Here is a 14,517-nt window from a genome sequence, read left to right as displayed (position 1 = left end):
AAGTCTTTGCCCATGCTTTTGTCCTGAATGGTATTACCTAGGTTTTCTTCAGGGTTTTTATGATTTTAGATTTTATGTTTAAATCTTTAATCTATCTTAATTTTTTAATAAGGTGTAAGGAATGGGTCCAGTTTCAGTTTTCTGCATATTGCTAGCCAGTTTTCCCAGCACCATTTATTAAATAGGGAATCCTTTCCCCAGTACTTGTTTTTGTCAGGTTTGTTGAAGATCAGATGGTTGTAGATGTGTGGTGTGATTTCTGAGACCTCTGTTCTGTTTCATAGGTCTATATATCTGTTTTGGTACCAGTATCATGCTGTTTTGGTTACTGCAGCTTTATAGTATAATTTGAAGTCAGGTAGCATAATGCCTCCAGCTTTGTTCTTTTTACTTACTATTGTTTTGGCTATATGGGCTCTTTCTTGGTTCCATATGATATTTAAAGTAGTTTTTTTCTAATTCTGTGAAGAAAGTCAAAGGTAACTTGATGGAAATAGCATTGACTCCACAAGTTACTTTGAGCAGTATGGCCATTTTCACAATACTGATTCTTCCTATCCATGTTCATGGAATGTTTTTCCATTTGTTTGTGTCCTCTCTTATTTCCTTGAGCAGTGGTTTGTAGTTCTCCTTGAAAAGGTCCTGCATGTCCCTTGTAAGTTGGATTCCTAGGCATTTTATTCTTTTTGTAGCAATTGTGAATGGGAGTTTGCTCATGATTTGGCTCTCTGTTTGTCTATTATTGGTGTATAGGAATGCTTGCGATTTTGCACATTGATTTTGTATCCTGAGACTTTGCTGAAGTTGCTTATCAGCTTAAGGAGATTTTAAGGGTTTTAGACAATGGGGTTTTGTAAATATGCAATCATGTCATCTGCAAACAGAGACAATTTGAGTTTCTCTCGTCCTATTTGAATACCCTTTATTTCTTTCTCTTGCCTGATTGCCCTGGCCAGAACTTCCAATACTATGTTGAATAGGAGTGGTGAGAGAGGGCATCCTGGTCTAGTGCCAGTTTCCTTTGTCAGATGGGTAGCTTGCAAAATTTCCAGGTTTTGCCCATTCAGTATGATATTGGCTATGGGTTTGTCATAAATACTCTTATTATTTTGAGATATGTTCCATCAGTACCTCGTTTATTGAGAGTTTTTAGCATGAAGGGCTGTTGAATTTTGTCAAAGGCCTTTGCTACATCTATTGAGATAATCATGTGTTTTTTGTCATTGGTTCTGTTTATGTGATGGCTTACATTTTTTGATTTGCGTATGTTGAGCCAGTCTTGCATCCCAGGGATGAAGCCCACTTGACCATGTTGCATAAGCTTTTTGATGTACTGCTGGATTTGGTTTGCCCGTATTTTATTGAGGATTTTCATATGGATGTTCTTCAGGCCTGAAATTTTCAGGCCTGAAATTTTCTTTTTTTGTTGTGTCTCTGCCAGGTTTTGGTATCAGGATAATGTTGGCCTCATAAAATGAGTTAGGGAGCAGTCCCTCTTTTTCTATTGTTTAGAATAGTTTCAGAAGGAATGGAACCAGCTCCTGTTTGTACCTCTGGTAGAATTTGGCTGTGAATCTGTCTGGTCCCGGGCTTTTTTTGGTTGGTAGGTTGTTAATTACCACCAAATTTCAAAACTTGTTATGGATCTATTCAGAGATTTGACTTCTTCCTGGTTTTGTCTTGGAGGGTGTATGTGTCCAGGAATTTATCCATTTCTTCTAGATTTTCTGGTTTATTTGCATAGAGGTGTTTGCAGTATTTTCTGATGGTAGCTTGTATTTCTGTGGGATCAGTGGTGACATCCCCATTATTTTTTATTGTGTTTATTTGATTTTCTCTCTTTTCTTCTTTATTAGTCTGGCTAGCAGTCTATCTATTTTGTTAATTTTTTTTAAAAACCGGCTCCTGGATTCATTGTTTTTTTTGGAAGGGTTTTTTGTATCTCTATCTCCTTCAGTTCTGCTCTGATCTTAATTATTTCTTGTCTTCTGCTAGCTTTTGAATTTATTTGCTCTTACTTCTCTAGTTCTTTTAATTGTGATGTTAGGGTGTCGATTTTAGATCTTTCTCACTTTCTTATGTGGGCATTTAGTGCTATAAATTTTCCTCTTAACACTGCATTAGCTGTGTTCCAGAGATTCTGGTATGTTGTCTGTTTGTTTTCATTGGTTTCAAAGAACTTATTTATTTTTGCCTTAATTTCTTTATATATCCAGCAGACATTCAGGTGCGGGTTGTTCAGTTTCCATGTAGTTGTGTGGTTTTGAGTGAGTTTCTTAATACTGAGTTCTAATATTTACCTGGCAGGGGAGATACCATGATCACGAAGGTGGTTTTCCCAGGGTGAGGCTTATCCATTGCACTCTGGATGTGCTGACTCCTGCGATTTCCCCAAATGTGGGAAACTCGACTGCATAATTTGTGGTAGTGGGGGACTGCATTCGCGCTTTCCCCTGAGAAAGAAAAAAAAAAAATACTGAGTTCTAATTTTATTGCACTGTGGTCTGAGAGACTGTTTGTTATGATTTCCGTTCTTTTGCGTTTGCTGAGGAGTATTTTACTTTCAATTATGAGGTCGATTTTAGAATAAGTACGATGTGGTGCTGAGAAGAATGTATATTCTGTTGATTTGGGGTGGAGAGTTCTGTAGATGTCTATTTGGTCTGCTTGGTCCAGAGCTGAGTTCAAATCCTGAATATCCTTGTTAATTTTCTGTCTCATTGATCTGTCTAGTATTTATAGTGGTTGTAAATATCTCCCACTACTATTACATGGGAGTCTAAGTCTCTTTGTGGGTCTCTAAGAACTTTCTTTATGAATCTTGGTGCTCCTGTATTGGGTGTATATACATTTAGGATAGTTAGCTCTTCTCATTGCATTCACCTGTTTACCATTGTGTAATGCCCTTCTTTGTCTTTTTAAATCTTTGTTGGTTTAAAGTCTGTTTTATCAGAGAGCAAGATTGCAACTCCTGCCTTTTTTGCTTTCTATTTGCTTGGTAAATATTCCTCTATCCCTTTATTTTGAGTCTATGCGTGTCTTTGCATGTGAGATGGGTCTCCTAAATATAGCACACCAATGGGTCTTGGCTCTTTATCCAATTTGCCTGTCTGTTTCTTTTAATTGGGGGCATTTATCCTATTTACATTTAAGGTTAATATTGTTATGTGTAAATTAGATTCTGTCATCATAATGCTAGCTGATTATTTTGCACATTAGTTGATGCAGTTTCTTCATAGTGTCATTGGTCTTTTTATTTTGGTATGTTTTTGCAATGGCCTGTACCAGTTTTCTCTTTCCATATTTAGTGCTTCCTTCAGGAGCTCTTGTAAGGCAGGCCTGGTGGTGACAAAATCCCTTAGCATTTGCTTGTCTGTAAAGAATTTTATTTCTTCCTCACTTATGAAGCTTAGTTAGTTGGATATGAAATTCTGGGCTGAAAATTCTTTTCTTTAAGAATGTTGAATATTGGCCCCCACTCTCTTCTGACTTGTGGGGTTTCTGCAGAGAGGTCTGCTATTAGTCTCATGGGCTTCCCTTGTGTGTAACCTGACCTTTCTCTACGGCTGCTTTTAACATTTTTTGCTTTGTTTCAACCTTGGTGAATCTGACGATTACGTACCTTGGGGTTGCTCTTCTCGAGGAGTATCTTAGTGTTGTTCCTGTATTTCCTGAATTTGAATGTTGACGTGTCTTGCTAGGTTGGGGAAGTACTCCTCTGTCATTTCAGGTATATCAATCAATTGTAGGTTTGGTCTTTTCACATAGTCCTATATTTCTTGGAGGTTTTATTTGTACCTTTTCATTCTTTTTCCTCTAAACTTGTCGTCACGCCTTATTTTCTTAAATTGATCTTAATCTCTGATATCCTTTCTTCTGCTTTATCGATTGAGCTATTGATACTTGTGTATGCTGCACAAAGTTCTCATGCTGTATTTTTCATCTCCCTCAGGTCATTTATGTTCTTCTCCAAACTGGTTATTCTACTTGGTAATTCCTCTGTAACCTTTTATCAAGGTCTCAGCTTCGTTGCATTGGGTTAGAACGTGCTCCTTTAGCTCAGAGGAGTTTGTTGTTACCCACCTTCTGAAGCCTACTCCTGTCAATTCATCAAACTCATTCTCCATCCAGTTTTGTGCCCTTGCTGGAGAGGCATTGTGATCATTTGGAGGAGAAGAGTCATTCTGGTTTTTGTAATTTTCAGCATTTTTGTGCTGGTTTTTGCTTATCTTCATGGATTTATCTACCTTTGATCTTTGACGTGATGGCCTTTGGATGGGGTTTTTGTGTGTGTGTTTTTATTGTTGATGTTGATGTTATTGCTTTCTGTTTGTTAGTTTTTCTTCTAACAGGCAGGGCCCTCTTCTGCAGGTCTGCTGGAGTTTGCTGGGAGTCCACTCCAGACCCTGTTTGCCTGGGTATCACCAGCGGAGGCTGCAGAACAGCAAAGATTGCTGCCTGCTCCTTCCTTTGGAAGCTTTGTCCCAGAGGGGCACCTGTCAGATGCCAGCTGGAACTCTCCTGTATGACGTGTCTGTCCATTCCTGCTGGGAGGTGTCTCCCAGTCAGGAGGCACAGTGGTCAGGGGCCCATTTAAGGAGGCAGTTTGTCCCTTAGCAGAGCTCAAGCACTGTGCTGGGAGATCCGCTGCTCTCTTCAGAGCCTGCAGGCAGGAAAGTTTAAGTCTGCTGAAGCTGCGTCCAGAGCCGCTCCTTCCCCTAGCTGCTCTATCCCAGGGAGATGGGAGTTTCATCTATACACTCTGATTGGGGCTGCTGCTTTTCCTTCAGAAATGCCCTTCCCACTAAGGAGGAATCTAGGGAGGCAGTCTGGCCACAGCCATTTTGTCATGCTGCAGTGAGTTCTACCTAGTCCGAACTTCCCTCCAGCTTTCTTAATACTGTGAAGGGAAAACGGCCTACTCAAGCCTCAGTAATGGTGGATTCCCCTCCTTCCACCAAGCTCAATTGTCCCAGGTTGACTTCAGACTGCTGTGCTGGCAGCAAGAATTCAAGCCAGTGGTTCTTAGCTTGCTGGGTTCCATGGGAATGCGACTCGCTGAGTGAGACCACTTGGCTCCCTGGCTTCAGCCTCCTTTCCAGGGGAGTGAACAGTTCTGTCTTGCTGGGGTTCCAGGTGCTACTGTAGTATGAAAGAAAACTCCTGCAGCTAGCTTGGTGTCTGTCCAAACAGTCACTCAGTTTTGTGTTTGAAACCCAGGGCCCTCGTGGTGTAGTCACATGAGGGAATCTCCCGGTCTGTAGGTTGCAAAAACTGTGAGATAAGTGTAGTATCTGGGCCGGATAGCACAGTACCTCACAGTTTCCCTTGGCTAGGGGAGGGAGGTCCCTGGCCCCTTGCACTTCCTGGGTGAGACGATGCTCCACCCTGCTTCTGCTCACCCTCTGTGGGCTGCATCCACTGTCTAACCAGTCCCAGTGTGTTGAACCAAGTACCTCAGTTGGAAATGCAGAAATCACCCACCTTCTGCATTGATCTCACTGGGAGCTGCAGACCGGAGCTGTTCCTATTTGACCATCTTGCCAGATCCCCCCTATTCTACATACAGTTAAAGAGCATTTATTATCTGCCAGGCACTGTGCTAGATGTTGGAATGCAATAAATTAAAGTCTCTGCATTGAACAGTTAGTAAGAGATGTATCTGAGTTTTGGAACCAGGTTTATTCTGGTTTAAAATTTTTTTTCTTTTTAATAAAACAACACCATGATGCCTACCCTCCTTCAAGAGTTATTCTGGTTGCTACTTTATTGATGAAGTTCCTCCTGATTCCTTTTTTCTTCCTCCAAAATCAGATATAAAAGCACAATTAAAGTCTTGGTTCCTAGAAGTCTCTAGGGTTACAAAAGTGTAATTTTGGTATTCTCTCTGTCTCTTGGTCTCAAAATGGAAAATTTGGATGACCTCTTCAGGGGATGGCAAGGTATATTACCTATGAACTGTTATCTCACTTGAACTTCTTAGCAGAAATTGCTAAAAAATAATACCCTTTCCAAGTTTCAGCCTGGGAATCCTTCTCTCTGCTTTCTCTCTGGTCTATCATGAACTTCTGTGAGAGACTTTTGAACCCCAAGGCTCTTTTCTAACACATAATGCAATGTGGGATTTTGAATGGGACGATCTGTTTGCATCTTGTTAGGGACAAGGTCTCAGGATCCTGTGAGCCAGGGCGTCCCTTGTTTGGGCTTTGGGTAACGAAACCCCATTATTCACCCCATAGCAGAATGAATAAGCCACCATACAGATCTGGATCAATTCTTACCTCTTCCAGTTATTAGCTGTAGGACCTTGAATATGCAAGTTATTTAACCTCTCCAAGATTAAGCTTCTTTATTTCTAAAGAATCATAGTACTACTTTAATGAGATATTGTGAGATTAAATGGCACAATGTGTGCAAAATGCTCAAAGTCGGTGCTTGATAAAGAAAGATTCTTTTCTTTGTTGGTTGTGATGCCCTCTTGTCCCACTTTGAGATATACCCTGTGTATTAGTCAGGGTTTTCCAGAGAAACCGAACCAATGAGATGTATATATATGTAGAAAAATACTTCTTATAAAGAATTGGCTCATGCAATTATGGAGGCTGACAAGCCCCAAGATCCGCAGTGGGCAAGCTAGAGACCCAGGAAAGGATAGTTTCAGTCTGAAGGCCAGTAGGCTTGAGAGCCAGGAAGAGCCGAGGTTTCAGTTGGAGTATGAAATCAGGAAAAATCCATTTGTCAGCTTGAAGGCCATCCATCAGCAGAAATTACCTCTTATTTGAGGGATGATCAAGTTTTTATTTTATTCAGGCCTCCAACTGGTTGGATGAGGGCCATTCATATTATGGAAGACAGTCTGCTTTACTCAGTCTACTGGTTTAAATGTTCATTTCTTTTTCTTTCTTTCTTTCTTTCTTTTTTTTTTGAGGCAGAGTCTCCCTTTGTCACCCAGGCTAGAGTGCAATGGTGCCATCTTGGCTCACTGCAATTCTCCACCTCCTAGGTTCAAGCGACCCTCCCACCTCAGCCTCCTGAGTAGCTGGGACCACAAGCATGCGTCACCATGCCTGGCTACTTTTTTTATATTTTTAGTAGACATGGGTTTCACCATGTTGGCCAGGCTGGCCTTGAACTGCTTACCTCAAGTGATCTGCCTGCCTAGGCCTCACAAATTCCTGGGATTACAGGTGTAACTCACTGCACCCAGCCTTAAATGTTAATTTCTTCTGAAACACCCACAGACATACCCAGAATAACATTTGACCAAATATCTGGGCACCACATAGCCCAGTCAAGCTGATACATAAAATTAATAATCACACCCTGATTTAAGGGTATTGAGGATATGTTATCATCAGTTGCAATGGGGCCAGTTCCCACTGTTTTCTGATGAATATCAGGTCACAAAATCAAACTCGATATCCTTTACTTTATCTAGTACCTCTCCACAGAAGATGCACTGGCAGTATTTGTTGGTGTAAATAAATGCAGTTATAAATGGGAAGATCAGGTCTTCTGTAAGCTGACAAGGACTGACGTTGTGTGACTTCTCCAAGTGAGAAAACAGAGGCTGAAGCTGGGACATACACTCCTTGGTTCTCCAATCCCACACACAATGAGATGGGGCTGCTGTGACATCATCTGACAATTCATATCCTGCTTTGACCTCTCCAAGTACTGAGATCCGTGAATCCCACCCAGCCCTCACCCCTGTGCCTCTAGACCATTGCTCTGGACTCTCTGATGCTATGCCACCACCTCAAAAGCATGCCTGCTCTGCAGCCTTCTGCCTGGAGGCAGCTCATCCTCCTGTTTTCCTGAACCACAGAGCTTTATTGTCATCTGTACCCTGGAGTAAGTGGCAATTCAGGCTCCTCTAATTCTAAAATTAAAGCAAATTCCTGGCCCATTTTATATCTTTCAGGACTAAAACTGAGTTGGAAATTGCAGTAAACATGTAAGTGCTGAGTGTTAGTAATAGTGGAAAGGGAGTGGACTTGAAGTCTGACCTAGGTTCAAGTCATAGCCACGCCATTAATTAGCTGTGTGATTCTGAGCAAGTTTCTTAACGTTTCCCTGCTTCATGTCTTCATCTGAAGGTGGATATAATAGTTCTTACCTTGCAGGGTGGTTTTGAGGGTTAGGACGGGAGTCCACTCTTCTTCCTGTCCCTGTTTCTGAGTATTGAGCCACGTATGGGCGTGTGCTTTTCTTGGCTGGACCTGTCTCTTACTGCTTCTTACTGGTAAGAAAACAAAATGCTGCTGGTATCACTGGCCTGAGAAGCCTGACTCTCTATCTTGAATTGCAGGTGAGTCTTTTTTTTTTTTTTTTTTTTTAGATAGAATCTCACTCTGTCACCCAGGCTGGCATGCAGTGGCCAGATCTCAGCTCACTGCAACCTCTTCCTCCTAGGTTCAAGTGATTTTCATGCCTCAGCCTCCTGAGTAGCTGCCATTACAGGTGCCTGCCACCATGCCTGTCTAATTTTTGTATTTTTAGTAGAGACGGGGTTTTGCCATGTTGGCCAGGCTGATCTTGAACTCCTAACCTCAAATGATCCACCCACCTCAGCCTGCCAAAGTGCTAGAATTACAGGCATGAACCACCACACCTGGCCAAGCACAGGTAGGTTCTGAATTTCAGTTTTCAAGAAGGTGCCTTTAAGGTCATGATCAGGAAGCATCCCTGAAATGCCCCTAAGTTTCTGTGAGGAAGAAATGCTTAAGAGGGTGTTTGGGAGGTACTGGATAGGCTGTCTGCTCTCCACTTGCTGGATCATCTACTTTGCTTTAGAATCTTGCTTCTTTAGGCATTTTGTAAGGCTGAATGGTGGTCCTCCAATGACATCCACACTTGAATCCTGTTCCTTTCCATGGCAAAAAGTGCTTTGCAGATGTAATTAAGGTTATAGAACTCAAGATGGAGAGATTATCCTGGATTATCTGGGTGGGTTCAATCTAATCTCTAGAGTCTTTAGAAGCGGAGAAATTTACCTGGTTAGAGTCAGAGAGAAGTGGTGTAGGGGAGGAAGCAAGAGAGATGAGGCAGAAAGAGAGGTCCTATAGGCGACAGCAAGCTTTCTAATCCTCAACCCCTGATTGAGAGCATCCATTCAGCACTGCAGGCATCTTTCAAGCAAAGGCAGAGAAGAAGGGGGAGAAAAAACATGCTGAGGGAAAACATGTTGAGAAAAGATAACCAGAGGGGGCTAAGACATGCATTCTCAGAGCACCCACCCCCTTCACCTACCTGCGATGAGGTGGAATAAATGCAGGAGTGAGGTAGAGGCAGAGATACCCTGGGAGGATGGAGCATCTATCCTGTCTTTTCCATGGAAATATAAGTATCTTGGAAATATAAATATAAATATAAGAGGCGGGGAATGGAAGAAGGTGTGGAGAAGGGCAGGGGGGGGTCAACATTCTTCTCTAACACACATTAAAGAATTGTGTTTACATGTGGGTGTGTGGCTGGGGTGCTGCATTTCCTTCTCTTTTATGGAACATTTTTGTCTTAGTGCTTAGATTATTGGAGACTTTCAGCAGCACCTGTGCAGGAACAATGTCTAAGGCAGGAGGAAGGAAATGAGGATGGTATTAAAGTGAAACAAAGCATGAAGTCCTTGAATATGAGGTCATCTGGTCCAACTTCCTATTGTATTTGCAAACTTCCTTGGCTCTGGGGTTGGGCATACATGTCAGACGAAGGGAATGAGATCACTCTCTCTCTCCAGCCACAGTGGTTGAGACTTTGGGTAGTGCATCTGCCCCCTTTGGAACCAGTGAGATGCCATTGCAGGACTCCCACTAATACTGTGGGAGAAGTGTGTCGTTTTTTCCACTGGACTTATACAAATGAAGATGTAAGTCCAGAGCTGCTAAAGGTCACTCTGCCACCAAGAGGAGAGGGCTTGTTGAGAGTGAAACCCACATGGGGTGGACAGAGCAGGGGGATGGAGAAAAAATTGACCCTAGGAGTCTTGTTTATATGTTAGAGTTCTTCAGTCATACTCACCCATCAATGAGAATGCTTGATTGAGTTTGAGTTGAGTTTTCTAGTTGCAATCAGAATATTCCTGATAGATATGGTTTCACTATGTAGACATAGGGAATGTGAAGACTAGAGTAGGGGAAGTGGCATCTCCAATGTCACGTGCATAACAAGTAGGATTAGTCGTCTCAGCCATTCGCTTCTATAGCACCTCAGAATCAGGAAACCAGCTACACTCTGAATACATGGAGTTTGCACAGATAGCTCTGTAATCTATGCAACTTGTTTCTGAATCCCCTCACAATTGGTTTTAAGGGCTGTTCCTGGTTGTCATATTCTCCTATTCTAGTACTTCTGGTAATAGCTGGAATTGAGTCAAACACTCTTACCATACAATTGAATTAACATGTTTAATTGACAGGGAACATAATATCTCACACACACACACACACACACACACACACACACCCCACAACATTTAATGAGTGATGCTTTACAGCTGGAGAGAGGGCTACTTTTTTTTTTTTTTTTTTGGTGTAGATGGGGTCTCACTCTATTGTCCAGACTGGTCTCAAACTCCTGGGCTCAAGTGACCCACCTGCCTTGGTTTTCCAAAATGCTGGGATTATAGGTGTGAGCCATCATGCCTGGCTGAGATACTTTTAATCCAGAAGTCACCATTTTCCTATTTTAAAGATATGTCCCTGAATGCTCCTCATGGTCAATGTTGGTCATTCATTTATTTGGTTTGCTTCTTCCCTTTCTGCACTCTAATGGTACCAAATCCTGAAAGTGGAGAGGATATTCTTTCTGCTGATTTGCTACCTCTTTGTACCCATGATATACATGCATTCACACAGCTGCTCGTATTGGGATCTGCTATGGAAACTTCTTTCTGAGAACCTTTAATTTATTCACTCATTCAATAATGATTGAACGTTCACTATGTGCCGCACACAAAGCTATGAACAACAAAGACGAATCTCAGCCCTCACAGAGGGTCCCAGTACATTCCAGAGGGTCTGGAAGCTGTGTTATCTTTCTTGTAGCTTCTCTAGATTTACACAGCCTGTGGATTTACGTTGAGAATTCTTTGCTTGTTGTGTACAGGGTGAGGGTTGCTGGAAGGGAGGGAAACATCATTTCACTGGTGATAATCATCTTTCTGTTTTTAATCCTTCCCCCCGTTGGCTGGAGAGTCATTTCCTGTTCCCCTTTGTTTCTCCCTTCCTGTTGATCCGCTAAAGACCTCTCTACCCACTGATTCCTCTGGCCCCTTTGTGGTGCATTCTAGTACCAAGTGTATCCTAGCAGACTTAATACGTGCTCAACAGTGTACTAAGTGCCTTACATGCACCATTTGTTTAACCCTTACTACAACACTGTGAAGCTCTACAGTTGTGTCTCAGAAGTGCATTTTTCTAAGGTGAATTAACCTCAAATATTTATTTCAATTGTATTCAATTTCACTCTATTAGTCTTTGAATTCTGAATGTTCAGAATTAGATTTGGTTAATATTTATCCTTGACTGCCTCTTATATGCCCGGTGCTTCAGTAATATGCAATAGACAGGGACAACATTAAGCCTAAGGTGTGTTCATACCACTGCTGACCTGGCCTGGCCACTTTGGGCATCAAAATGATGAGCATGATTGAGGTCTACACACTTCAGGATATACCTGAAGTGTAACGATCTAACTTCAGGAATACCTACTGAGGAGAGCGCGACATCTGGTTTCTGAGTAGGAAGCTTCATAATGCCAGCAATGACAGAAAAAATTAAATATGGGTGATGTTGAGAAAGGCAAGATTTTTGTTCAGAAGTGTGCCCTGTGCCACACCATGGAAAAGGGAGGCAAGCACAACACTGGGACTAATCTCCATGGTCTCTTCATGTGAAAGACAGGTCAGGCTGTTGGATTCTCTTAACACAGACACCAATAAGAACAAAGGCATCACCTGGAGAGAGGATACACTGACGAAATATTTGGAGAATCCCAAGAAGCACATATTTGGAACAAAAGTGATCTTTGCCGGCATTAAGAAGGCAGAAAGAATACAGAAAGGGCAGACTTGATAGCTTATATATAAAAAAGCTACTAATGAGTAATAATTCACCACTGCCTTATTTATTACAAAACAGAAGTGTGTCATGACTTTTTTATGTGTACCATAATTTAATATATTTCATACACCAGAATTCAGATCATAAATAACTGACAAAATATTTTCATTGGGCAGTCCTGATTTAAAACTAAGACGGTCTTGTGGTTAAATTAATATGTTTGTTTTTCTGAATATTGTTTGTTTGGTTGGTTTTTTTTTTTGAGATGGAATTTTGCTCTTGTTGCCCAGGCTGGAGTGCAATGGCACGATCTTGGCTCACTGCAACCTCCACCTCCTGGGTTTGAGTGATTCTCTTGCCTCAGTCTCCTGAGTAGCTGGGATTACAGGTGCCTGCCACCATGCCCAGCTAATTTTTATATTTTTAGTAGAGACAGGGTTTCACTATGTTGGCCAGGCTGGTCTCAAACTTTTAACCTTAAGTGATCTGCCTGCCTTGGCCTCCCAAAGTGCTGAGATTACAGATGTGAGCCACTGCTCCTGGCCTCATTTGTCTCTTAAAGGCAAGGGCTGAAGATAATATAGCAACGTCTGCTTTATATTTTTGGCCTTAACTATGCCAATCTAATTAGAATTCCCTGTACTTAAAATGGTTCCTTTTACTTATTGAAACGCATTTTCGTGTGGTTTATGTGTAATATCAAATAAAGATTATTTAACTCTTCTCACATTTCATAGATGATCTATAAAGTCAGATGTCTTTAAAATAGTAGCAAGTTAAACTTCACTCTTGAATTCTTTACTAAGTCAGACTACGTTATCATTTAAGATTGTCTTTAAACAGCCATTCAGGAACATAAAACTGTAGAACTACTGTGTATTTGTGATTGGGAATGGTGCTTTTGCCAACTGATAAGGATGAAAGTAGAAGAGATATACACAAATTTAAAAATTATGTGTGATCATAAGACTTAAGATAATTAAAAACAAAATCACAGATCAAAAAAAAAAAAACCAAAAAAAAACACAAAAAAACAAAAAACTTACTGAGAGCCAGATCAAGATGGAGTAGTAAGTTCAAGAACTGCCTCCACTCGAGAAACATATGCCTCCCGAATAAAGTAAAAAGAGAAAACGGAAGGTGGTATAGTCAGGCCCAACTACAAGGCAAGCACTTTTGAAGATCCAGGCTGGCACAGAAACACACACTGTGATCAGGGCTGCAAGGCTTGGTGGACTTGCTGGGTTTTGGATGCAGTGGCAGTCAGTGGTGGCAAAGGAGTCAAAAGAGTTCCCTGAGAGATAGGAAAGCAGAGGCAGGCTCTCAGTCACGGAGGCCCAGGACTAAGGTGGGATTCATGTCTCATCCCCTATCCTTATGGAAGGAGGCCGGAAATGAACATGTGCCAAGTGCTGAAGGAGCAGTGGCTCCCATCCAGCTCTAGGCTGGGAGAGAAGGATGAGATAAAGCCTTGTGACCAAGAGCTGAGTCGAGCTTCCCCTGTGCCTCATCCTGGAATTGCCATGGCCCAGTTGTTCTGCAGGACTGTCCCTCTCACTGCCCTTACCAGAACTGAACCTGGATTGAGGACCCCCAAAGCTTTCAACAGGATAATTGAGTATGGAGGTGGAGTAGGGGGAGTAAGAGGGAATGGAAAACAAAACGAAAAGAGCAAAATACTTCAAATTCCAAATGGGACTGTAAACTAAATGCAAAACCGAAGGAAAAAAGTTAATGTTAAAAAAAAAGTCAACAAACCGGCTGGGTTCGGTGGCTCACGCCTGTAATCCCAGTACTTCAGGAGGCCGAGGCGGGTGGATCACTTGAGACCAGGAGTTCAAAATCAGCCTGGCCAACATGACGAAACCCCGTCTCTACTAAATAAAAAAATTAGCCACGCATGGTGGCGGGCGCCTGTAATCCCAGCTACTCGGGAGCCTCAGGCAGGAGAATCGCTTGAACCGAGGAGGTGGAGTTTGCAGTGCGCTGAGATCTCACCATTGCACTCCAGCCCTGGGAGACAAGAGCGAGACTCCGTCTCAAACATGGATTCACTTCAGATAAAACTAATTTTACAGAATGATCAGATAAAACTTTAAAGTAAATGTATTAATTATTTCAAATAAATAAATGAAACCAAAACCTCCACTGAAAAGTAAAAAATCATGAAAAAAGAGGTTGAAAACAGAATGAGGAGATATGAAAAGGACCAATTAGAAAATTTGAATATTAAAAAATATAGTCATTGAAATAAAAAAATGTAGAGCCTTGAGTTAGAATGGCTGTTTGGCTACCTGTGCTTAATTTCACTAGCTTTCAAATGCACAAACTACAATAAAGGGATGAACAAACCAACAAGAATGGGAGAATAGATGAAGAGACAATGGCAACAGTATTTTGGAATCTGGAAAGGAGATAAAAGAGTAGTAACCGATTAGTAGAACTGAGAAAGCCAGAC

The 14,517-nt window shown here is 41.7% G+C and overlaps 2 protein-coding genes and 1 non-coding gene across 3 annotated transcripts in view; 1 reads left to right on the top strand and 2 right to left on the bottom strand.

The window, feature by feature from the left end:
* The window catches only part of MED19 (mediator complex subunit 19), a 751,866-nt gene that overhangs the window by 276,816 nt on the left and 460,533 nt on the right, over positions 1-14,517 (bottom strand). The window lies entirely within an intron of this gene.
* Positions 1-14,517, bottom strand: part of UBE2L6 (ubiquitin conjugating enzyme E2 L6) — a 622,645-nt gene that overhangs the window by 440,115 nt on the left and 168,013 nt on the right. The gene's annotated exons all lie outside the window — the stretch shown is intronic.
* On the top strand, positions 2,293-2,456 carry LOC126936753 (U1 spliceosomal RNA). Its single transcript, XR_007719560.1, has one exon. It is a non-coding gene; the product is annotated as a U1 spliceosomal RNA (small nuclear RNA).

The sequence above is a fragment of the Macaca thibetana genome, chromosome 14 (assembly GCF_024542745.1).
Source record: "Macaca thibetana thibetana isolate TM-01 chromosome 14, ASM2454274v1, whole genome shotgun sequence".
Classification (NCBI taxonomy): domain Eukaryota; kingdom Metazoa; phylum Chordata; class Mammalia; order Primates; family Cercopithecidae; genus Macaca; species Macaca thibetana.
This window is presented reverse-complemented; position numbering and strand designations above follow the sequence as displayed.